General features: G+C 36.1%; 1 protein-coding gene across 2 annotated transcripts in view; it reads left to right on the forward strand.

Moving 5' to 3' along the window:
* LOC141453409 (uncharacterized) overlaps positions 1-26,252 on the forward strand; it is a 602,514-nt gene that overhangs the window by 511,120 nt on the left and 65,142 nt on the right. The gene's annotated exons all lie outside the window — the stretch shown is intronic.

Raw genomic sequence — 26,252 nt, forward strand, 5'->3', positions numbered from 1 at the left:
CGACAACGGACTGTATAGGCATAGATTGTGTTCGATCGTCGATTATGAAGACACATTGGATATCAGCTAGTGCACGTTTCACTACGACGTTTGTCAACAATCCATTCGGACATAAGTGTGATCGTCTATGGTTTCTGCGCTCATTGAAGCTAACTAAAGAAAAACACTTACCGCTGCTTAATAATATATTATTATTATTATATTATAAAAAATATAACCCGTTACGTAAACGTATCCGCGTACAACTCACGGCCGGGTCCATGACACAGCCTCAGCTTTTTTCTTTTTCAACATGATAGTAGTGCAAGACCCGCTCATTTAGCGTCAGACTGACTCAGAAATTAATCAGCTGGACGTCTTCCTCACTCTACTTACAACCCGGAAATCACTTCTTCGCACTTCTACTTATTACGATCCATGATTCATTATTTTTGTGATAAACATTTTACTGGAGATGAAGTTGAACTGAAGTTGAACTGGAAAGTCGGACTTGAAACTCGTACATTTTTAATTTGGGTTAATATTGTCGGTATCAATCCATTACCGGGGAAAACTCATTTTCTTCAAAAACACTTCCTGTATACGTACAACCAACCAAGAGGAAGTGAGAATTATGACGCTACTAATTTACTAATGGTCCCCAAACAAATAACGAGCGAAACATCCGGTAGTATATTTTAAGTCGTGAGAATATGTTTAATTAAGTGTTAATATCATGCTGGCTGTGTTCCTCCATTTTTGCATAAATGAAAATGGTCCGTATGACGCACACAGTGTTAAGCTTTTAAAAGCACACTGCCACGAGGGAGCTTCCAGACTTTTTTTAAAAGAAATTCCTGCCATTGTTTTCCCTAATTAATATGGGATTCAGGTGTACACGGCAACTTTCAAGGATTGTGACTCGTATTTATGTTAATTCTGTTTACGTTTTTCTTTTTGTCTTTTTTTCATTTTTTCCGTCTGGATTTATTTAAATCTATGTTGAAATATTAATGAGGGGAGTCCTTAGATGAATAAATGGCTACATTTTCAGCTTCAGGGCAAAGCTCCCGTAGCTTGTTAGGATACCCTAACTTCAACGGGAACCGTTTAAGGTATTTTCAGAATGTATTGGACCAAAATAAAAATAATGTATACGCGATAACTTAACTACATATTTACAACTTAATACTTGGACTTAGTAGTATCAAAAGATATGTGACGATTATTTACTGCCCGCCAGACGTTTTTACACTTAGTGTACCCATTAAAGGACTGTTATGATGAATTTATATGAACTATCATTGGTAGGTAATCCTGCTGTTGATTAGTTGTTATCTATTAGTTTTCTGCAATTGATGTAGTTCACATAAAATGAACATCAATATCGTGAGATTAATCAACGCAGAAAATGTTGATGGACATTTGAACTCAAACAATGGCTCTATTATTGATCGATTGCAGAAAATAAAGATGGTTTCACTTTTACTTCAGTAAACTAAAAAAACGCAGTTATTAAAGTAGATAGCAAAGTAAATAAATACTATCAAAATGCTATCCAAAAGGTAGCGGCAACATTAAAGTCACCTTAAAGTAAATAAATTCTATCAAAATGCTATCCAAAAGGTAGAGGCAACATTAAAGTCACCTTAAAGTAAATAAATACTATCAAAATGCTATCCAAAAGGTAGCGGCAACATTAAAGTCACCTTAAAGTAAATAAATACTATCAAAATGCTATCCAAAAGGTAGCGGCAACATTAAAGTCACCTTAAAGTAATTAAATACTATCAAAATGCTATCGAAAAGGTAGCGGCAACATTAAAGTCACCTTAAACATAACAACCGCATGGATCACACAACTCCGTATCCATATCACCCATTATCGTACGGAGTGTACCTTCATCAGTGGCCCTAATATGATCAAGCAGAGTATTACTTCAGAAAAGTGTGACAATAGTGAAGGTTGTTGAAGGCACCATTTTTAAAACCCAGATAATAACAGCCTCTCTGACAGTTCCAAACAGTCCTCGACTATTTATTGTCATTCTTTTGCTGCTATTGATTGACTGGAGAAGTACACTCCAGGTTCTCCTAGCAACGCGCCGGCAATGCTTTGTATTATTATATATTGTTTCTTCTACTTTGTGCAGAATTTGTCCTTTGATAAAGATCAAACAGAAGAATATTAGTCACAGCTCTTCGCCCGCCCGCACCCCATACTCGTGGAAATCAATTGTTCAGGTTAGACACTTCCTTTCCAAAAAGAGAGATTTACTTTTAAGTCTCCTTTATCAGTTTGTCACTTCCGTTCATCCACTATATACCCTCCTTTGTTTTCTTTATTTATTGAAGTGAAGACAATACTTTATCCTACAGGATTACTTCCCTCCTATATCTTTGCTGCTACAGAGCAAGTGGTAGCGTTTTTATCAGGAACTGGGAGGTTTTCATTTCTGTCAGAGATGTTCACTTCGCAGAATTTTCTTGATTTATTCTTCCCTCTTTTTTTTCTTTTACAATTGTAATTTATACATTTTCTTTTAAAAATTTTCTGCTTGCAAATAAAAAACTACTCTCACTGGGTGACTCACACGACTTAGAAGTAGCCATCACTGTTCAGTCTTCACTCATTGTCCTTCACCGGACGGTGCGCTGTAAGGAGCTCCTAAGAATGGAAAAGTCTAGACGCGAACCCAGAATCTTTGCATGGCTTCCCCGGGTTTACTAACCTCTGCGCTAATCTCTTCCCAGAGTCCTTTTATTGATACTGCTTCTGTTGACGTAGAACAGGAAGATGTAAGTCAATAACCTTTCTGTTTCTGGTTTTACAATTGATAACCCCCAAACAAAAGAGTCTTTGGTGGGGGGTCCTTTGAACAGTTCTAGGCCTAAAATGGAGCCAGTATAAAATAAGAGGCAATTTTTTTTTTTGTATTGTCTAAAATAAAATAAAAAAAAAGTAAAAGTGAATAAAAATAGAAGGTAGAAAGCTGGCCGCCCCTGGGGGCCGTTGAGGCAGCAGTGGTCTGTGTTGGAGGCGGTTGTCATAGCCACAGCCCTTCATTGCTTGCCAAATAGCTTCTCTCCTTTTTTTTTTTTGTAACCACCCCCGGGTGACCTTCTCCTCTTTGTTGAGGTATTACAAGAAAAGGAGACGACCCCCCTCCGTTAGTGAGGGGATAAACTGGAGAGAAAGGGAGCCATATTTTTCTCCCCTTACTTTCCCCAAACCCAACCAACTATTACATCATAAGAGTGGCGTAAAAAGCAAGCCAGTGAGGTGAGATTAGGTGGTTAGAAAAAAAAAGCATTCAGAAGAAGCACTGAGGGTGGAGGCAGGGAAGGAATGCTGCAAAAACAGATATCCTGCTAGGAGCAAGCTTCCTGGACAAACAATCCTAGCATATCCACATAGAACGCTTGTAGTTTCCAGCAGCAGACCGACTACAAAACTTGGAAAGTGAACACGTGCGTTAGGAGTCAGTTTGGGTTGTGATCTTCAAGAATATACAGTAAGGTTCTAGGCCAGTGATGGCGAACCCACAATTGCTAGGCAACCATTTGTTTGTTTACGCGGCATGATTTAGATTTTCTAATTGTTGTGGATAATTTATATTCTATCTGTATTTTTTTCAATCACGCATTGACACAAAAGCAATTTAAATGCTATCTATAACCTTTAGTTTGATCATTACAGTTCTAAAACGCAAATGACGACAAATGCTTTTTGTAGTATTTTTGAAATAAAGCAAAAGTGTTTACAAAATATCAAGTAAAATGTGTATAATTTTACTCATATTTTGTTTGTTAAAAAAAATCGACAACCCAAAGTAAATAACCATATTTCAGATTTTTCTTCAGATAAAACACACTTTTGTAAGGTTTTGTTCAGGTTATGTTTGTTGTAAAAAGAGACTTCCATAGCCACTTGTTTCGTCCTGTTTTACCCGTTAAGCCAACTGAATTTTTTAAAGATCTTTTGTTTTGAAAATATTCAGTTTAAAATTCTTTAAACTTAACTCTTCTCACGTGGAACCCACATACTCGACTGAAACGACAAGACGTGAACAGACACTAGTACAAGCTACTTACTAGACTACTTGACCGCAGATCCAAACTTGACTTGAATCACAAACTGACAATTTGTAAGACACTGTTAAGACCCATATGGAGCAGAAGTGTGGGGCTCAACCAAACCTTCTAACTCCAAAACGCCTACAGACACTGCAGTCTAAAATCCTACGGAAAATCCTGAATGCTCCATACTACATCTCTAAACTTACCATACACACTGACCTTCACATCCCTTTCGTCACTGACCTTATAAAGTCTCGCTACCGCAAATTTCACAGCCTCCTTGCTCTCTCAATCGTAATCCTCTTGTCCAACAACTCTCCTCTCCTCACCTTCCAGACAATCTTCCTCGTCGTTTGAAGCGGCAGTGGCCTAGAGATCTATTGCTGTAATTAAATCATTGTGAAAGAGTTTCACCAGTGGGTGATTGCTCTAACCATGACATTACAAGTGAACTGAACCAGTAAGATCAAATTTACTTGATGCAACTATTGTTGCAGTTGTAAATATGGCTAATAAAGTGAAAACATACTTAATTCTTGTGCAAATGGGCATTAGTGACCCAAGAGCTAGTACTAAAAAAAAATGAACAAAATTTGACCCACGTCTCAAAAAGTTTCGCCATTCCTGTTCTAGGCAAACTGTGACGCCATCAATTCTCGTGGTGCAATTATTTGTTTTTAAATACGATTTAATTTCGTGACAGGAAACAGTGTGAATTCACATCTAGATTTCATTCTTCCGGCAGAAGTATCAATATTCTCTAACCATATATCCGGTTGTTTTCGAGGGAAACAAAGAAACTTCATCAAGAATTAGAGTTTATTATGTTAAAATAATTTATAATTAATTCATTAGAATTGTATTTTTGGATTCAACTGTTAATCATTGGTCTGAACGTACGTGGTGGTTGATACGGCAAGTAATTATTTAAAAGAGAAGAAGTTACAGGGTCAGGGTGTAAGGGAGCTGGCCCGTGATGATGGAGCCGAGCAAGGGACGATGATTAAGGAAACCCTGTTTAATCCTGAAAGCGGTAATGCGTTTCCCATACGAGACCTTGGCTTTTTGCTCCCTAGGCCCAACCGGACAGACGTCTCTCCAGTTACCCCCACCCACCGCCGGCTAACCCAATTTACTCAGCTCTGTTTACGCTCTTTCTTCTGCTAGCCCAGTTTCCAAACTATTAATCTGCTATTCACCAAATGGGACCACCCTCAAAAAAAGAAAAACAAACGACGACGCGCTGAAACGGAACAAGTCCGTTCAGAAGACAGCTGTTTTGTGGGCGAGGAAGTGGAGAGTTTAAGCTCTGACAGCGGGCAGTAGGCTGTGACCTGATTCTGATTTATTGCTGGCCCTCCCAGTTTGCAGATCAAACTTTGGTTGGTTATTAGCCGAGTAAGTTTGGGTTGTCCTCATACTATTCTTGTCTTGGTGAATACGGGACATCATACTGATACATGCCTGTACGTGGAACAACACTTACTGGACCCAGTGTAGCCCTGAATTGTCTTAGTGTTGTTAAAACTGAAATAAAGCAAGGAGAGTGGGGGGAAACAATCTGCCAATGAAAACTTGCGTGATTTTCTCTTTCACCAATCAGATTACTCCAATTTCACTAAAACTGTTCAGCCATCATTTTCTCTTACTAAATAAGAGGAAGTGGATCGTGTCGAATTCCGGAATGCCAGGTAATTGGGAAATACCTGCTTTAAAGGAAGTTGAGTCCAAATTAATAATTTTTCAGGAAGTGGTTTGTTTGTGTGTGTGGGGGGGGGGACGCAAAAACGCTCAACCGGAAGTAATACTTTTTTGATGAAATTTTCCATTTTTTAAAGATTTCCTTGAAAATGATTTCTTCCTTTTTCGCAGACTGACGCAGGTCTATAAATATTCAAAAAAAAAATTCCAAGAAAATTTGATTAAACATTCTTCTTAAAGAGATGCTTCCGTCTCACTTTCCATTTCAGCATTAAGTATGGTTCAATCATTTATCAACTAATTTAAGAGAGTCGTACAAAAATTCCGATTGTTAATGGGCGGAGTTTTGGCCGGAGCGCTCAGTATCCGGAAGATTTGATTGGTTGAAAGTGTATATTATGAAAATGAAAGCGAACGCTTTTAGACAGTGTGCTAAAAGTCTGTCTGTCTGTCAACAGCTGTACACTTACTACTAATAATAAGTACACGATATGTGCTGTTGAAAATTAGTTAGTCATTGCTGGCCCTAAATCTTTGACTTTATTCGTCACCGGAAGCATGTTTATTGAAATTTGACCGGTTTCTAACTTTCATCCATCAGCAGAGGTTACATTAATCAATTTTATACTGAGATTTCCGTACATCGGAAATCGGTCAGGGGAAACAATAAACTTGCGTGATGCAACTTATAAAATCTAAGACAATATGTTCTTTTAGTAACAATAGTTATTTATTTAACAAGTGTGGAAAGAGGTACTTTTCTTAACACGAGGCAGAGTTTGCACGCACGAGCGAGCGAAGCGAGGCGAGTGCAAGTGCAAACTGTCGAATGTGAGGAAAATACTTTACACTCGAGTTAAATATTATATATTTTCTGCAACCATTAGGGTTATTAATTAAAAAAAAAACTAAACAGGAATCACTAGAATCCATTTTAAATTTCTATAAGGTAACACTATAACCTTTTTAACTGTTATAATTAAAAATATCTAATTATTTATTAAAGTATTATTTTTATTTCTATATTCCTTTCAATTTTTATTTTCTATTTAATATTCGTTTTTTAATTATTTAGTTACGTTAAATAAGCTTATTATAGTTTTACAGAAAATATTTAATAACAAAACTTCTTGTATCAAGGAAGCACAATAAAGTTTTTTCACTCACTAGTGAGGAAAGTGACACTAATGGAAATTTTTCCCCTCTAGTGAGGTAAAGGTGGGCATTACACAGCTGATTTTAATTGAGTAATGAGAACATTCCTACATGGTTGCAGAAAAAATAACAATTTTCAATTGATAAAAGATACAGAAAACATGACTAAATCAATAACAGTAATGATGGTTATTGTTATTATTAAAAGGACGTTTTTACAATTCTTAACAAATAACAGTTATTCTCAAGAGCATTAACATTCATTATAAATAGTCAAAGTAGAAACTGGTACCACTCAGATCAAAATAGAAATGAACAAGTAAAACTTTTTAATTAAAATTAAACTCGGAAACGAGGAATTCCTCTGTACGTGCAGGCTTTGAAAAGGTAACGGAAATACAGAGTCCAATTAACAGCTGTATGCACTATATATTTTGTCAATAAAACGACTATTTAAAATACGAGTAATATCTGTTAGCGCGGGATATCTAGTAATATAACGGAAATGTTCCCGCTTTTTTATTCCCTCCATATTGTAAACATGAAATTTTGGCGCCAAGGCTGGTAGTTCAAACCATTCGACCTTTTGCTTTGATCTTGTCCGAACTAAACTGATCATTTGTGCTGTATATGACTGGTGGTCTGGCTGTTTCAATTTGGGCTGCAAAAGATTTAGTGACCAATTGTTTGCGTATCCGGTTCGTTTTGCACAAAAAAAAAAAACAAAACGCTTTTTTACGACACTTTAAAATTGTATTTCCGGTGGAAACGCAATTTTAAAAGGAACACGACATTTTTAAAAAGAAAAACAAATGAAATAAAGAAAATTTATATTTTCTTTAAAAGGCTGTGTAAATGCTTTGTTACACGACTTGGTATAAGGCTTAGTGTCATTCAAGGAGAAACCAATAGAAACCACAATAAAAGATTCCTTAAAGCTGCCGAACTTAAAGCTTGTATAGCCGACAGCCAATAGTGTGTTTCCATCGCCTCAGCGTGACAATCTCTACCTAAAATTGGCTTTCCCTGTCCGAGTTCCCGGATTCCCCTTCTCACTTCTTTAAGATACTTCCTTTTTAGTTTATCTCAGACTTTCCTTCGTTGAGTTTTTCTTTCTTTTTTTTTTGTGAAAGGAAATTGAAAACATTTTTTTCAAATTTTCTTTTTAATTTCCTTAAATTTTATTATTTTTAAAAAATTGAGAAAATCCCATCATCGCTATTTGGCAGTAAACTTCCGGAATGCACACTCACATGACTTCCTCTTAGCACTGTTCTCACAAATTTCCTTCCAACTCCTGGCTACAGATACCTGGATAACACTGCAGGCACCGGCAATTGCCAACTCCTGGAGTGGTGAAACCATATACGTTGGAAATTCAATTTCCGGACACTTTGCCAAGCTTTCCTGTTTTAGAAAAGTGGCTGGAGTGATCTTTCTCTCTTGAGGAAATATTGAACAGGAAAAGCAGGTAGGTTAAATGATACGGGATGGAAGTTTAGCATGATTACTAACGGTTAGATTTATTATTTTGACTCAGGCATTGGCTGGGCTAAAAGTATGATCACGCTTCCTCAAGAATTTCTCTTCCTTCCTTTAATTAAATTAGAAGTTCTTTCTCATAAACCTCGTTGGAAAAAGTGTTGCAACCATGACAAATTTAAATATGTTTGAAAAAAAAGCCGTTGTCTTAAGGAAATGTTAGGATTTAAAACCACGTTTTAATTTCTAAACCAATTTTCTTTTCGGAAGCATTTCCGTTTCTGCAATTTATGAATTTATCTAAGAAGAGTTTTGAAACTGATTTTTGAACAGTCAATTGTCAGCCATATGCAACCAAACACTGATAATGGCCGCACAATAGGGTGAACATAATCCACAATTTTCTTTTACCTACTTTTCCAATGAAATAACCACTTTTCCGCTTTTCCCTATAATAGTAGTGAAAATCGCTAGATATTAGACGAGGAAAAACTTTTATTTTAAGTGTTCTTATTGAGAAAATGTTTTATTGCATGACTTGATTCTTCATCAAATACCTACGGGAGAAAAAATTAAATAGTATTTTTCATAGAAATAATTAGCAGTAAAGAAAAATGGCCAACCGCAGTGAAGAATGGAGGTACGAAAAGTAGGAGCCAATCAGAACTTGACAACTGTTTTATTAACCCGCCTACTACGTCAAGCCACGCCTCTTTTGCCTCACCTTGAACTTGTATTATTTATTTTTTTTTCCAGTTTGTTTACTGTTTCTTACTTTTGGCAAACACAAGTATTGTGAACTGACAAATGTTTAAATATTTACGTTGAAATTCCAGGTTTTTTGATGTCGCGAAATTCTATCTTCTTCTTCTTCCCATGGTGCTTCAGTCCTATAATAGGACCTGGACCTCATTTAAGAGAGAGTGCCACTCTTCCCTATCATCGGCTTTTAGGCGCCATCTTCTAACACCCACCCTTCGCAGATCTCTTTCTACGTCATCTGACCACCTTATCCTGGGACGACCTCTACGTCTTGCGCCCCCTCCCCGGGTGACCATATAGTACTTTTTTAGGAACTCGGTGATGGGGCATCCGTTCAACATGGCCGAGAGCCACCTCAGCCTGCCTTTTTTGTGTTACAAGAAACTATGTCGGGTTCTCCGTAGCAGTTTCTTGAGTTCTTCGTTCTTTCGGAGCCTCCATTCAACCCGCGTCAATGTACACCGGGCCGTACATTTTCCGCAACACTTTTCGCTCCCAAATCCTCAGCATATTCTCACATTCTTGTGCCATCGCGAAATTCTATATCTTGTTACAAATTAGGGTTTTTTTATTTCGTGTGTACGTAGGAATTATTGGTTTCATCAATTTCTTCTTACGGTCCATAATTGGTAGCGATGAAGAGATAAATATATTTTCTACTTTTAAAGAGTTCTCATCTTAGATCTTGATGGAGTTGTTCTTAGCTTGGAATATAGTGAAGTGTTTTGAATCTCCCACATGTACTCATCAATTAAAAAAATTATTTTTCGAACTTGACCACTTTTAATTAGCATTTCCGGTGTAACTCAAAATAAACTATCTGTAACTTCGTAATATTTCATCTGTGCGAGGAAATATCATAGCCAAGTCCTGCCAACAGGGCTAATGTTGATTGTAGCCATTGTAGAAGGGAGTTTTGAACTACACTGCGAACAAAGGGCACCCAGAAGGAGTAGTAGAAGGCCTTGTGGAAGGGTCGGTAATACAAGACGGTAATGGGCGCGAATGCACACACAGAGAACAGCTGTCCAGCCAAGAAGCCATTTTGTCCCCAGGCTGGCCACCACAACACACACTTCTATTATCTCCCTGCCTTTCTATTCATTGTCAATAAATCAAATGGCCGTGCTCTCTAGGAAATAGTACTTTCTTGGTCCTTCTTCCAATTCTCCTATTTTACTGGGCAGCTTTCTCCTTCCTAAGTCACACTTACCACTAACACAGAAATATAGAGCTATAATGGGGGGAATTCGGAAAATTCCATTAGTTTCTCTTTTTTCTTTTTGCCCTAAACAATCTCCATCTGCTGGAAAAGCGTAGAGGAGTTGAAACAGAATGAAGGGAAAGCCCAGTACTTTCTAATTTAATGCTGAAGCGTGGGGAATGTCCAGGAGCAGTTGTGTCTGGATTCTTCACTAAACCAATCACGTTTTAATTTTCCTTTGACCCTCTTTAGATGCGTAAATTCTATTTTAGGTTCTTAAAATAAGATATATAATTATACTATAATTATAGGGTGTTCAGCATAAGACTACCGCAACTTCGGGGAGGCGATTCTGGGCATCATCTGCAACAAAAAAATTCCATATAAACTATGGCTCGATTCGGCTCCATTTTGTAGATATTTTTAATTTAATGTTTTTTCAAGGTACTACTACTTTTTAGCAAACATTTGTCTATATTTCTCAAACTCTTATAGCTAAAGAAAATTCATTCAGCTCATTAGAAAGAAGAAGTTTGAGGCCCTTCGTGTTTTAACTTACTACAAGGATGTGGGGGTATTTGCTTTCAATGCTCTGGTAGTTAGTGAAGTGAGAGAGACAGTTTTTGAAGGGTGTAGATGAAGGAGGTGAGCTGCTAGAGTATCCGACAGGAATAGGGAGCCAGATCCAGGGGGGGGGGGAAATGCAAAAGAAGCTGCAAAGAAGAAGAAGCAGATTTGGAAAGGAGTACAGCTTTGGTGACATATACATCTTAGACACTCCATCATGTTGACGCACTGCTATAACCACTGCCTAGATCTCGTGCCTTGAGGTGCGCTTTTCCCACCAGAGTGTTTACTGAGCCGTAGAAATAGGATAAGCGAATATAACAATATAGGAGAAGAGGCAAAGAAAGGGCGGTGGAAAAAAAAAAAAAATAGAGCGCGCACTAAAAGTTGGCCTAGTAAACGACGCGCCTAATAGAGCCAGTGTAGCCAACTGAACCCAGTACATTTACAATACAGCACCACACAGTTGGCACTACTGAGGGGACGATCAATTCTCCGCCAGTATACAAAAGGCGCAATCTTGTGTCAATCCCATATAAAACTCTCCCCTCCTATCCTATCGCCAGCGTTACTTCTTTTTTTTTGCCCGCTTCACACTTTATATACATAGACAGCAGTGGCGGGCCCGCCATCACTCTTTCCCGCCCGGGAAAAGGAGGGATGAGAAAGAGGAAGAAGGCAATTCCTTTATTCGTAAACCCATAGAACTTAGCAGAATATATTTTTCCAACTTCAATATTTGAAAAAAATAAAATAAAAAAAAAAATGATACCGGATTGGTTCATTACAGCAAAGATTCACTTGTTTTGTTTTTCCCTGCAAAGGTTGGTTCATCACCATCCTGCGGGCAAGAAGTATGGAAGATCAGTACCTTGTATCTCTCATTTCCAATTAAAAATAAGGCTTCGTCAAGAGCGCGATTCCTGGGAGGTACAGTTATCACATCTGGTTCAAGTATAAGATAAAACCAACCTTAACTGAGAGCCACACATTATTATTTATTTCAATTTTATTTGAGATGTATTTTCACTCTACAACATTGGGGAAACAACAACGATGAAGCTTTCACATTCTAAGTCAGCGTTTTCCAACCTTTTTTTTGGCTCGCGTACATCATGCTAAATTGTACCACTTCGTAAAAATGATTGTATCTCGTGAATATTCTTATTCCGTGTGTTTTATTTTATTATTATTTGTATAGAGCCATGTTAAGAGCCTTACGATTGTCGGTGGCTGATATAACCGAAGATTACCGGTTATGGTTTAGGGAAAGAATGTATGGCGAAGTGGAAGAGGAATTGAATCGGGAATGGAGGGGTAGGTGGCGAGCGTCAACTAAGGGAAGAACAACCTTTAGTTTCGTCCCCGACGCTGCCGGAGGTAGGCGGCTGGTTTCCACTGAGATGCCATATTTTTTTTTTTTTATTCATTTATTTGTTATAAGGGCAAAAAAAGCCCTATACAAAGGGTTCGGTTATTACAGTTAAACTTTTGAATACATCATAAATTAACACACAAAAAAAAAAAAAAAAAAAAGTAATGGCTACATAGTGAAAACAACTAAAATAAAAGAATTCTCTTAATACACCATTAAAAAAGTAAACTGAGAAATATAAGCATATACTGATTTTAAATAAACACAGATAAACTAAAACATACAAAGAAAAATTATACATAAGTAAATTTTATAAGACACTTCACCAGCTTTATTTTTTAAACTATTCGTTCAAAATAAATGATCTTAGTTTTAGTGATTCAGCAAAAAAATAAAATAATTTTTTTATCTCATTGGGACATAATGAGCGAAAAACCAGGGGATAATCAAAATATTGTAAATTTGTATTAAAAACTGATTTTAAGTAATGGTTCCTAAAAGAGGTGTACAATGGATAGGAAAATAAAATATGGAATAGATCTTCTGGTTGCTGCTGATTGCAAAGAGAACAAAGTTCGGTTGGATTTATGCTGTATTTGATGATGCCTATTGAAATTTTAATTACAAACCTAGAGCTTAATCTTAGTTGGGCCATTAACTTTAAATACTTAAAAGGAATACATTGTGTTAAATAAAACTGGGGCCGCTGCTCCTGAAAAAACAATACTGAATAAACTAAGCTAAAGTTTGATTTGTTTACGCAATCAATGTCCTTCTCTCTAAGGTAATTAGCATAAAAACTTAAAATGTTTCTTATTTTTTCTCTAACCAATTCAGGATCATGAATTAACAGCATTTCAGAAAAATCAATACAGTCAAATATACAGCTCAGTTGTGAAATCCAATTATAACGAACATTTACAGTATTATTCCGAACACAGAGTCTGGCAAAGCATCGAGAGGGGTATCTATTTGATGGCATAGTCTTTAGTTTGAACAACCAATTAAGGCATAACTTTAATAATTTCAATTTAATATGATCAACTCCCAACTCTAAACGAGCCGCAAAGTTGGGGGTATTACGCGGAAGTGCAAACAAACTTTTAAAAAAGCTCAAATGGCAGGACTCTAAGCTATCGCAGTACCTGAGGCCCCATATATGTGCTGCATAGAGAAGCGTACCCATAATAACAGCGTCATGCATTTTGATTCTAGCCCTGAGATGCCATATGCAGTTGCACGATTGGTCACGGGACACGGTATGTTGCGCGCCAAAATGTTCGAAATGGGCTTAGCAACGGACCCATATTGCGCTTGTGGAGATCCAGAGACAGCGGAGCACATTATTATGGAATGTGATCTTTATAATGATTTGCGCTGTATTATGTGGCGGAGAGTGGGATTTCCGTTCTGCTTGGCTGGAGACGTTTTCCCCTTGTTACTGGAGAACGCGTCTGCGTATGTGGCTTTCCGCGAATTCGCGCAGGCGGCCTTTGAGAGGCGGATGACCTCGGTGGTTGGTAGATGAAGTAGATCTGGTTGGTTGGTTGAAGGGTGTTGTTGGGAGTTTGATTTGGTGCGTATTTTTCGAGTTTGTGTTGGGTGTGTGCGAGTGTGTGTGTGATTTTATTTGTTTTATTTATTTGTAATTGTGTGATTGTTGTTGATGATTTGTTGTTGTTGATGATTTGTTGTTGTTGTTGTTGTTGTTGTTGTTGTTGTTGTTGTTGTTGTTGTTGTTGTTGTTGTTGTGTTGTGTTGTGTTGTGTTGTTGTTGTTGTTGAGATTCTCTGTGCCTGTTGGCTTTGTTGCTTTGTTGGCCGGGACTTGTGAGTGTTGAGAGCTCATTTTGTGGTCGTTTGGTTGAACGGAGGAGTGTATACGTGGGGCGGGTATGAGCTAGCGCTCGGGGACCGCCCCTAAAAAAAAAAATAAAATAAAAAAAATAAATAAAAAAAAAAAAAAATTATTTGTATAGAGATACCAATGTATCTGTTACAAAGAAGTTCCAAGTTCATGTTCACTTTATAAACTTTGTAGACTATAAGGTCTTAGTTTTAAAACTTTTTTTAAATTAAATTTAATGTAGCTTGGATAGAGCTTACTCATTACAATCAGTCTCTTTAAGCAGATCTTTAACATACACAGTTATCATTTAAGCTCTGCCACTTAACTCAACTCTTAATGCTGGGGAGCGACTCCCTGGGAAAAGCTCACAGGCGTTGGTTTTTCCTCCCCGAGAAGTAACATCAGTCCTTTCAGTAAATGTTTTAGATCTAAATGAAAGAAATCTCTCCATTAATTTCCGAAGACAAAACTCGAATTCCGTAAAATCTCGAATCAGTGAACAATCTATTCAGTGAAATGACATTTCCGGTTCAGGTATTTTGAACGTTAAATTACATTTAATAAGTGTTAAAACAAGCACGAACAAGCTGAAATATTCGGACCACGAAAACGTTTATATAGATTTAGTGGAGACGAATGTTGTTCTTTATTTTAGGAAATACAAAACTAGTGTTACAAATATGTTTCTGAGTCGTTGTGTTTCTGTTTGGCGTAATATAATTTAGAAATATATAATATATATTTAATTGTGTTGGCAGTGGATTAAAGTAACAAAGTTGCTAAAACTCTTCAGTAATAAAGGGAACCTTAATAAAGGAATTTCCTTCCTTTCTAAACCCTAAGGAACATTTATATATATATATATATATAAATACACGCTTATATAAGAGATACATAAAATATATAATGAACACTGAAAGATAAATACTTGATATAAATATATAGAGGAGTTTTCCTTTTTATATTTATATGTAAATACAGCTAAGAGTTACGCCTGTGTGTGTATATATATCGGGAGAGGGGATACGAGAAAATTGGGTGAAATATTTGTAAGAAAACTCTCGTTTCCCCTTTTCATCCTTTGAGTCGTCTGTATATATCCAGTTTATGACTTTTCTTCCAGTTTATTTACTTCTCTACTACTTTATACCCTTTTCAAGAACTACGTCATATTCTCTCTCCCTCTCTCTCTCTCTCACACACACAAGACATCATCTATTCCTTACGTCATCGTATTAAACCATCAGTTTCTTCTTACTCCAATAAATAACTTTTAATTTTTAAACAAGTTTGAATAATATGTTTGCTATTTTTGCTTAGAAAGCTTCTCTCTCTTTATTTGAGAAATCATCATTTTGCTCTCTTTTTTTGAGAAATCATCATTTTGCTCTCTTTTTTTGAGAAATCATCATTTTGCTCTCTTTTTTTGAGAAATCATCATTTTGCTCTCTTTTTTTGAGAAATCATCATTTTGCTCTCTTTTTTTGAGAAATCATCATTTTGCTCTCTTTTTTTGAGAAATCATCATTTTTCTCTCTTTGTTCCTCAATTTTTTTGGCTTCATCTTTATTTACGTAATTAATAATAAGTTCAACGTACTTCTGTGATTATTTTCAATGTTTGTAATAAATTTAAAAGTTGCAATTTCTCTTTAAAGTTGCCTTTCAGAGCTGTAGATTGGTGAAAACGTCTTATACTTAAGATATTGTGCTGGGCTGAATTATCTCATAATTTGCATTAGGGATAAAGTGCACTGCGACCAATTTGTGCCCTCTAAAAGTGCCGGAGAGTTCAGCTCTGATTAAAGTAAACACTCACAGGGTTCGACTGGAATGGGTGCCGGGTCATGTGGGGGATTAAAGGGAATGAATTAGCTGATCAACTGGCCAGGAATGGAGCTAGTACGGAACCAGTCCTGGGGATCTCCAAGGGTGCAGTTTGGTAACCACTTAGTATTTAATTCATACCATTTCTGAAGGAATCTATCCACCATTTTCTTTTAAGATCTCTCAATCGATTTTTTTTGGGGGTGGGGGAAATAAATTTTGTTTTAAATCACTGTACAAAGTTTAAATGCAAATCGTTGGAGCCAAGCGTGAGGAAATCTCAAAGTACTGGAAAATTCTATTCGGAAAAGTGGCACTTCTGGTCTGCTGATTTTCATCAAATTTGGAAATTCAGTCTCAAATTTATTTCTTATTAATATGAAACAGGTGGTAAGCTGGTACAATGAACAGTAATGGCACATTAGAGGAAAACCCAGAAGTAAAAAAATAATAATAATTGGCAGTGTAAAGTGGTAACTTCCGGTAGAACCCATTGTGCTTCCTGTGGTAACCTCTTAGCGAAATATCAACATTGCTCTTTCCGTAGATTTTGTCTTTCAACTTACAGTGGATACTTAGACGCAGACCACTTGTTCATAGACTTTCAAAAAAAAGATAGTTCCCGTTAAATTTTTTGAAATCGAAAAGCGGCATCATTCTAATACTTCCTCTTGTGAGTGGTTAGGGAATTAGTTAATAGACTTAATGATTTTTCTCTGATCGGTAGGTAGTGCTAGCGTCGCTTTAATTTACTGCCATTTGCTAAAAGGAACATGATGAAGCTGAAATCCTGTAATCGGCAACTCTCCACGTAATATAAATCTAGGTAACCGGAAACAATAGTTATTTCCTTAAGGTACAATTAAAATTGAACAAACAGGAAGCTGCAGCCTATGTGCCTTGTAAGGCTAGTGTTACGTCACAATGCTCTCCTAGTTCCTTTATCCGCTCCCTATTTTATATGGGGATGATTCTCTGACAGATAAAACCGAATGCATATTTTACTACCTTTTCGAAGTGTAAGTGCGTGCGAGCGAGCGTGCTAGCGGGGGAGGGGGCATGGACCATAGAGGTATTCAGATAGCAGATGGAATGAAGTCATATACCCAATGTACTGATACCTCTTTGGACCTATATATTCCCAGTCCCAACTTTAGATTTGAACCTACAGATATTAGGTATGCAGTCTGCATTATCCATACATATATATATCTCTTCGGGGTTGATGGAGGGGGTAAACCCATTTCGGCTTATATGCTTTCTCACACAGCATCTCATCCCACACGTATCTTGCAATCTTTATTACTTCTTCTTCATCTTCTCTGCAGGTAGGAAAAAAAAGTAGATAATAATGGAAGTGATAAATTAGTATAGAAGTTTATTGCTCTCCGTCAAGGAGACAAGGCATGGACAAATCTTGCGGGTACACCAACACATAAGTTTATATAATTACAACCTCCTTGAAAAGAGCCAAAAAAAATCCCATCTCTACCTCCTGGCAGAGCTCTACCGGGCAACGACTCCGAGAATACCAGGCCAACAGCTACAGTAATAGAGCTTTCGCAATGTAGCCGATATTGCTCTTACACTTTTCTCATCTTGCTGAAATGTCGGCCAAGGAAATCATCCTCAGAACATCAGGAAAAAGGAGTTTAAGGGAAGAATGCGAGATCTAAGGCTAAAGAGTGTGGATATTATCCCTTACTCTCCTCCGTTCCCAGGCTATTCCCTAATCCTAACCGCGCCTAAGATGGCTGACACAGGAGCCATATTGACCAGATCAGAACCTTCAGAGGTACCAGTCAAGGCAGTAAGATGACTTCCTACTGCCTATTGCCTATTTTTTTCAGGCAGGCTTTACGTCCAACTATCAAATTAGGTGTTGTGAAATGACTAGCAAACATACTATTCCTCATATAAACCATTAAATAAAATCCAAGGCCTAGACTAGTACCGCAGTACACCTTAGCTTTGCGGGTCTAGCCTATAACCGCCTAACATACTTTACTATAAATTCCTCATATTAACCATTAAATAAAATCCAAGGCCTAGACTAGTACCGCAATACATCTTAGCTTTGCGGCTCTAGCCTATAACCGCCAAACATACTTTACTATAAATTCCTCATATTAACCATTAAATAAAATCCAAGGCCTAGACTAGTACCGCAATACATCTTAACTTTGCGGGTCTAGCCTATAACCGCCAAACATACTTTACTATAAATTCCTCATATTAACCATTAAATAAAATGCAAGGCCTAGACTAGTACCGCAATACATCTTAGCTTTGCGGGTCTAGCCTATAACCGCCTAACATACTTTACTATAAATTCCTCATATTAACCATTAAATAAAATGCAAGGCCTAAGACCGGGAATCGAACCCAGTACCACAATACATATTAGCTTTACAGGTCTCGCATAAGTTGACTTCCCTAACAATTGTAAAATAAAGCTTGGAAGAGCATTTAACTACCTCAGAATGTCTACGTATCCTCTTGGCATGCTTATCGCGCACATATAGTTGAATTATTTTCATGAGGAAATTTGATTAAAAGCACTTCTAAATAAAGATGAGTGGAACTGGTTCACACAGCTTTCTCAGTGGCTAAGTATCATTGGGGAGTCAGATATTATTCACTCTGATAGTGTGGAGTATATTACAAAGAATATCCCTGATTTAATTGAGAAGTGGACTAACCATGCGATCTCATTGGATGTGGAGAGAGCTATACATTCCGGTTATAGTTACATTTACAGAGAAATAAGTTTGTTAGGAATTCCAGAGGAATATATTCACTATACATGTGCTATAGACAAACTCAGGGTGCTTAGTCAATTAAGAGTTTCTAGTGACAGATTTTTAAGAATTAAAACTGTCCGGTAGGACAGTTGTATAAGGGTTGATCATCAAAAACTGCAGGAAAAAGCGTAACGTTGAAAAACACCCAACTTTGACAATTTTTTTCTCTTTTTCTATAAAAGATAAAATTCCCAAATTTTCTTTAAATTATAGGACAAACCCTCTTTTATAACTGAAATTTTTTTGCAACAACATAGATCTAATAGATTTCGAGAAAAAAGTTGCCGAAAATGAGCAAAAACGGCTTTTTCAAAAATTGTTGTTGTTCTTCTTGTTGTTGTTGTTGTTGTTGTTGTTGTTGTTGTTGTTGTTGTTGTTGTTGTTGTTACCTTTTTTGTAAACCGCGTACCGCCTAAACGCGTGAACCGATTTTCATGAATGAGGTGTCATTCGATTCGGAATTTTTTGTAGATGTGCCTTTTGGGGGTCTCGACGCTGTACATCGAATGGGAGAGGAGTTAGCCCCCTTTATGTAAGGCCTCCTCCAAAATTATTATTTCTAATTTCTCTGTAAATCTTGGCCCGATTTTGATAAAATTTGGTAGGATGATAGGGTTAGGGCTCCCCTACGTAACATTAAAGCGGCGATCAGCTCTTACACTTGTTAAGGGGAAGTATAGCAATCTTTCAAATTATCGAGACGTGAACCGATTTTCTTGAATAAAGTGTCATTCGAATCAAAATTTTGTACAGATTTGTACTTTAAAAGTCTCGACGCCATGCCTCATAAGGAGGGGAGTTTGCCCTACCCAAATAAGGCCCTTTCTAAAACTATTATTACCAATATTTCTATAAAGCTTAGTCCGATTTTGATAAAATTTAGCACGAAGAAGTGATTAAAGCTCCTCTACGTGGCTGTGAAGTGCCATCATGCTCTTACGCCTACCAACAGGAAGTACTGCAATCGTTAAAATTATCAATGAGTGAACCGATTTACATCAATGAATTGTCGTTCGATTCAAAATCTTTGCCTTTTAGGGAGAAGTCCAGTAATCGCAGTTTATTTTTCTTGCTCCTCTTAAAAGGAATTACTGAAATCGCAGTTTAATTTTGCTATTTACGTACAAATACCTTCCTATTTTATTCAAAACGCTTTCTCAAAAAAATTGTTATTGAGGATGGTTTGGGGACCGCAATTATAATCGTTCTTTAAAAAGATCTCTACAGTAGTTACGGTTCCGACTTAACGCCTTATCAGGTTATAATGATAGAATTGCTTATACCAAATTTTAAAAAAATCTGTAAAGCAGATATGTAACTTTGCAAAATAGACAAAAAGAAAAATCTATCCAAAAGGTACAAAAATCTCCTTAACAAAAACTTACAGTTTAAAATGTTAAGTATAAGGGTTGATTAAACGCCAAAAGGTACACAAATCAGCAAGTACCCATCATTTCATTTATACTTCATTGATATGATTTAAGTAATTTTACTGCATTAACTTTTTCTTCACATTTTTAGAATTTATTAGATGTCACAGACCCTTATGCTGGCCAGTTCATTCATAATATTTTTTTGTTATAATTATGATAAAATGAGTTCTGAATTATTCTGAGTAGTCACATATACATGCATGTTAAAGTAGAAAAAGACAAAGTCAGAGTCAGCCACTGTTTAAATTTGAATCACGAAGGATTTAAAACAATATTTCAGTCTTGAATTCGTCTTACCGAAATATTCGTGAGCACAAATAACACACAGTTAATAACAAGTAGATTATTCAACAATAATTATTCATTTCTCAATTGTAATTTAATTTAGTCCCCCTAATTTTACTTATAGTAAAATACTGGAATAATTAGCTGTCCTAAAAATATGCAAATCTTATTTATTTTATATTACATATATACAACATTGTGGGAAGAACATCTAGGTTGAGAATGTAATTGAAGAAAACTATATTATTTGCGATAAAGCCAGATAATTATTACCTATTACTATAAACGTTTGACTACTTCATAAAATAACAATTACTTTAATCGAAGAATGAACTTAAACCGACGATTTTTATTTAAAAATAAAAATAAATAAAATGAAATCATTAATGTATGTTGGTGTAAACTTTTTTTTAAAAAAGTTTTTGAAATATTTAGCCTAATTTTTTTTTTCTTTTTAACCTGTAATTAATAGTTTGATTATTATAGATAAATAGATATTACAATCTACAGTCTAGAACAAATATTTTGTAGATGAAAATGGCCAGCATAAGGGTCTGTGACATCTAATAAATTCTAAAAAATAACTTATTAATGAAAATTAATGCAGTAGAATTACTTAAATATTAATGAAGTATTAATGAAATGTTGGGTACTTGCTGATTTGTGTACCTTTTGGCGTTTATTCAACCCTTATACTTAACATTTTAAACTGTAAGTTTTTGTTAAGGAGTAAGAAATAGAAATGGATACCATTCCATCGAGACAAGCTCTACCTGTACCCTCTGTAATTTGAACTGCAAAGAGAGTCTGGAACATATCCTCTTGGTCTGTCCAATATATTCATCTCTTAGACAGCATCATTTATCTGAATATATGTTTAGCGTAGATAATTACACAAATTTAACTGCTATTCTCTCAATCTGCTCAATCCGACAGTTGAACAGTGTGTACCAATATACTATAGAAGTACTCAAGTTAAGATCTTTTATAATAAACGAATAATAGTATAATAATAATGATAATAATTGAAAATTTTGATTGAGCTTTAATTACTATCGTTTAAATCTAATTCAAAAGATAAATTAATTTTGAATCCTCTTCAATGTATACAGTCCGAATATGAAGGTAATATTTTAAGTTTAGTCGGAATTAATTTATTTATTTTCATTTTATTTATTTCTATTTTGTTTACTTTGTCATGTCAAGTCGTGAGTTTAGTTAAGTATTTTATTATTATTTGTCTTATTATTATTAATTATTATTTAATTTTTTTGTCATTAGATATTTTTTATTTATGTATAATTTAATTTTGTAACTGAGTAATTAATTTTATTTGTTTACTAAACACTACCAGATTGTTAATGGAAATTAACACACAAACAGAACCCCCTGTAATATGTAAATACATAAAATACAGTATTTTTATCTATCTATCTATCTATCTAAATGAGAGCTCCGGTTGGACTGAAGCTCCTGTTCGTTCAGTGTGAGGTGTGGATTTCCCACCTATTAATTGTGTAAACCATAGTTCCGAATATAATATGGCATTGGACTAACCGGAAGTGCTTTTCACTGATTGGATTACAGGACCTTGAAAGTGAACAGGTATCTTTTTGGAGTCAATAGTCATTACAAATTGGAGCTTCATGAATAAAATCTTAGTCCAGAACTAAACTGCGGAAACAGGAAATTGTGTGAGCATTCTCACCGGTGATTATTTGAGAATAGTTATCTTGTCGCCGCCTCCACCCGGTAACTGCCCCCCACAACTGCCTCGCTGTAAAATATATTTATTTCATCTCCGCCTCCCAACACGTTATAAAAAAGTCATAACCATGCTTCTCTCGTGAGCCGGCCATTTTTGCCTATAGATGATATTTTGGGAAGATTGGCGCCGGTAGTGGTGCGGATATATCACTTTTATGGAGCAATAACCCGCTCATTGTTGGATACGCGGCAACTGGAAGGAAGTTTTGCACATCCAAACGACACTACAGTTTTTACCTTCTATTCACACAATAAACAAAATAGGGAAAAAGGTGGATACGTTCGTTTGGTTCGTTTCCATCATTTCCACACGTACGCACATTCTTTGCGTACATACAACTAGAGAGGAATTCTGCCAATGGATACGCTCAACTTAACCCTCAAGTGGAACGGGTTCAGCTGTCTTTTGATGGTTATTAAACTTCCGTTAATTTAACTTGATTTTGTTCGTTACCCTTCAGTACAATAGACACGTTAACCAATCAAAACTATCCACAACAAAATTAAAAAAAAAAATCTGAAGAATCCTCACATGACTTACTCTAACCACATTTTCTGCAGGTTCGAACTTGAGACTTTTTTTGGAGGGGAACTCAGAGCTTTTAATGTTATACAGTTAGTAGGCTCCTCGTGCTTTAGATGCACATTAGGGTCACGGCTGCCCTCAGAACTGGAGAAAAGCTACGATAAGAAAGTGGTACAGATCTGTGTGTACGTACTGTGTAGTTTCAAGAAAATAACCTTAGAAACCAATTTAGAGGAAACCTTAATAAAAGAAAAGTCCAGTGGTACTTACCGTTCATGTAATTCCATCGAACTTCTTATTTCTGCAATAAACATAACCTTTCTTAATAGTACGTAAATGATTGGAGCTTACGTAACGCTGGAATGGTACTTGAGAATCAGGTCTACCAACCCCTTCATACTGAAGTGGACATAAAGGAATTTTCCAGGAAAATTGTTTGGAAAAAGTTCTAAACGACAGGATTTACTTAATTTAAAGGAAATCTTATTTCTATTTCCAGTAAATCTCCATTAAAGGAAAATTCATTTAATAATTAATTCACAGCCGTTTTTCCAGAAACCCTGATTACAACCTGTGCAGATGATAGTACAATATCCGCTAATCCTGTTCCTATTCAAGAACAACTCGAGGTCATCTCCTCTCCAATGGAGAAATGAGGCTGAAAGTAAACAAACATCAACTATTTCTCTTTGCGTGGACAAACCTGGCCCCCCTCCGAGAAATATCGACTTCCAATCAAGTACGCTATCTTAGACTGTAGTTAGACAACCGGAACCCACATACAAGACTGGAAAAACAGGTATTAAACTCGATCTGTGCACTTCTAAGACGACTGTTGGGACGGTGATCAATCTAGACCAATCCGGACTTTAAGTTAAAGGTAAAGTGCCAGGAACTCAAGTTCCCATTGGAGTACTCAAATGAAACGAGAAACTTCCGTAATCACGTACTCATACCCGCACTTTCGGACCATTTCCTAATTTAGGGGAACTATTTCCGGTGCAAAATTCACTTTGGTAAGTTTGCCATGATTACAAGTCTACTTCCCCCCCTAGTAAGTGAAAGTAAATCAAGACCTACCCTTTCAAACATCCTGGCGAAATGTTATCCCAACAGGTGAACTTAAAACTGGGCTACCTAGAATGGTAATTAGAATTTCACGCAATGAATCTTTAAAAGTTTCAAAATACTAGAAAATTCCTCGGTAAGACGGAAGTTAGTTCTTTTAATTGGGAAACTTGCGCAAACTATTTCCCATGAAGATGCAAGAAGTTTGGTTCAATTACCTCCCCCTCCATTATCTAAGTAAAAATTGATTAGTTAACGATTCTTACCTCACACATCAATCTATCAGCTAAAGAAGAAATTGGATACGGAAGCTAAGAAATGCAATTTAATGAAGAATTTCAGTACCATTGCCAGCTCTCGTGAAGGTGATTCTGGCCCATTATCTACCAGGTAACATCAGTCTATCTGCAGTCTATCAAGCAATTCTGGCCCTACCACTATGCATCCACTTCAAACTGCATGTTCCCATGCAGTCAACTGCATAGGTCTTTAAAAAAAATCTAATGTCACTATCAATAAAAATCACTATTCTCAGAGATATTTTTCACTTAAGGGCTAAATTACGATGGTTAACCTTAAACTATAACCGAGAGATTAAAGCAGATCATTGTTACCACTCAACTAAGCTCACTTGACTAAAAAAGCAAAGAAAAGGAAGTCAGCTGACCAGCACAGGTGTGCCACCTGTAACATCTCTACAATCGTAAATTCTACTTCTTTTCCAAACAACTACATATTTTCTCCGGCTCCTCTTCTGTGTTCATTCTATTTTCATTCTTTTCAATTTTCGTATTTATTTTCTTCTTTGTTATTTATTATTTAATGGTTTGGAATATTTATTTGGTAGTTTCTTCTTCCTGTTATTGAAGTAAGTGGAAGCAGTGACGCAGTTTCCATTTTTAACGAGTATTTTATATTGTAAATAGTGAAAAGGGAATTGGATTAAGCAGGCTTTCATTTACAATAACAACAAATCACTGTTTTATTCAACTTTCAAAATACAATTGATTCAATAAATACAACAATGTAAACTACCAAAAACACTGAACTGTTCACTTACAACCTCCCAACTCTTCAATTTGCAAAACCAAAAAACAAACCGTAACCTAGCAACCTTGAAAAAACAAATATCCGTAACCTAGCAACTATTAAAAAAACAAATATCCGTTACCTAGCAACCTTAAATAAACAAACTCCTTTAAACAGCTGGGTACTACTTAAAACTAAAGAACGTCTCCAACTGGTACAACTCAATAACAACTGCCCAATTCAAACGGATTTCTCTCTCTAACTTCCTTCCTTCTTCTAATCTATTCTCTTATTTCTGTTTTTCCTCATACTTTATGTAGCTGTGTCTACTCAAAATAAAACTTTGCTTCCATTATTCTTTTTAAAAATATCTAAATTTCAGTACTTTAATGCTGTTTTGATAAATAAGTAATTTTTAACCACCATGTAGTGCACTAGTTATGTACGAAGCTTGAATATTCAAGAACTATACCCAAGGCTTGTCCTTTTCTGCGCTTGCGCAGAAAAACTTGCAGTTTTTTAATTTTTTAGTTTTTTGAGTAGAAAATAACCGTTTTAAGGTTCCCTGTGCCCTGAAAATGGATTTTACAAATTTTGGGCGAGTGTTCGTGTATACTTACTCATCCACCAAGATAATTGAGGGTAAAAGAAAGGCATGTGAGTGTATTTTCGATGTAATAACAGATACATTATAACCATATTGTGGCAGCTGGCAGGTTGTTTTGTTTATTATAATTTTTTTCCCCCCATGCTGTAGAACAGACATTTTCAGCCAGCTACTCCATATAGTGATGTATCCGTGCAGGAAATGTGTTAGATCGAAACTCAATTATATCCCTTGCCTCACTCATTTTCCCACTTAATTTGATGGTCAGTTGAAAAATGTGACAGACTTTGCTAGCACATGTGTATTTGAGTCTCTGTCAGTAAAAGCTGCAAACACTGATCCATTCCAGCGCTAATCCTAAACGACATTCTCGGGGCGTTCATTCTGTTTCCGCTCTCTTCCCTTCCGGATCTCCAATTTTTTTTTACCACCAACTGAAATTAACAGGTAAATTGCTCATTTTCTCCACAACACACGCCCGCTAATCTAACTTTGACACTAAAACAGGAAATAACTGCTTTCTACTTTTTAAAAGCTTTTTTATCCTTTTATTTTTTTAAAATCCTGTTTTTACTCATTAAAACCTCTAAAAATTAGTATTTATTTGTGTAATAAAATCCAGCTTCCCGTTCAGGATTCCGAGAATGACGGATCCTTGATTTCGTCTAACTATGTTGAGTCTATTTCCTGTTTAATTTCTCTCACTCTTCTAAGAGAATCACTTTCTCTTACTACTAGAAATATACGGTTCTAC

Source organism: Rhodnius prolixus, unplaced genomic scaffold, assembly GCF_049639745.1.
Source record: "Rhodnius prolixus isolate KJV_2025 unplaced genomic scaffold, Rpr scaffold_3, whole genome shotgun sequence".
Taxonomy (NCBI): Eukaryota; Metazoa; Arthropoda; class Insecta; order Hemiptera; family Reduviidae; genus Rhodnius; species Rhodnius prolixus.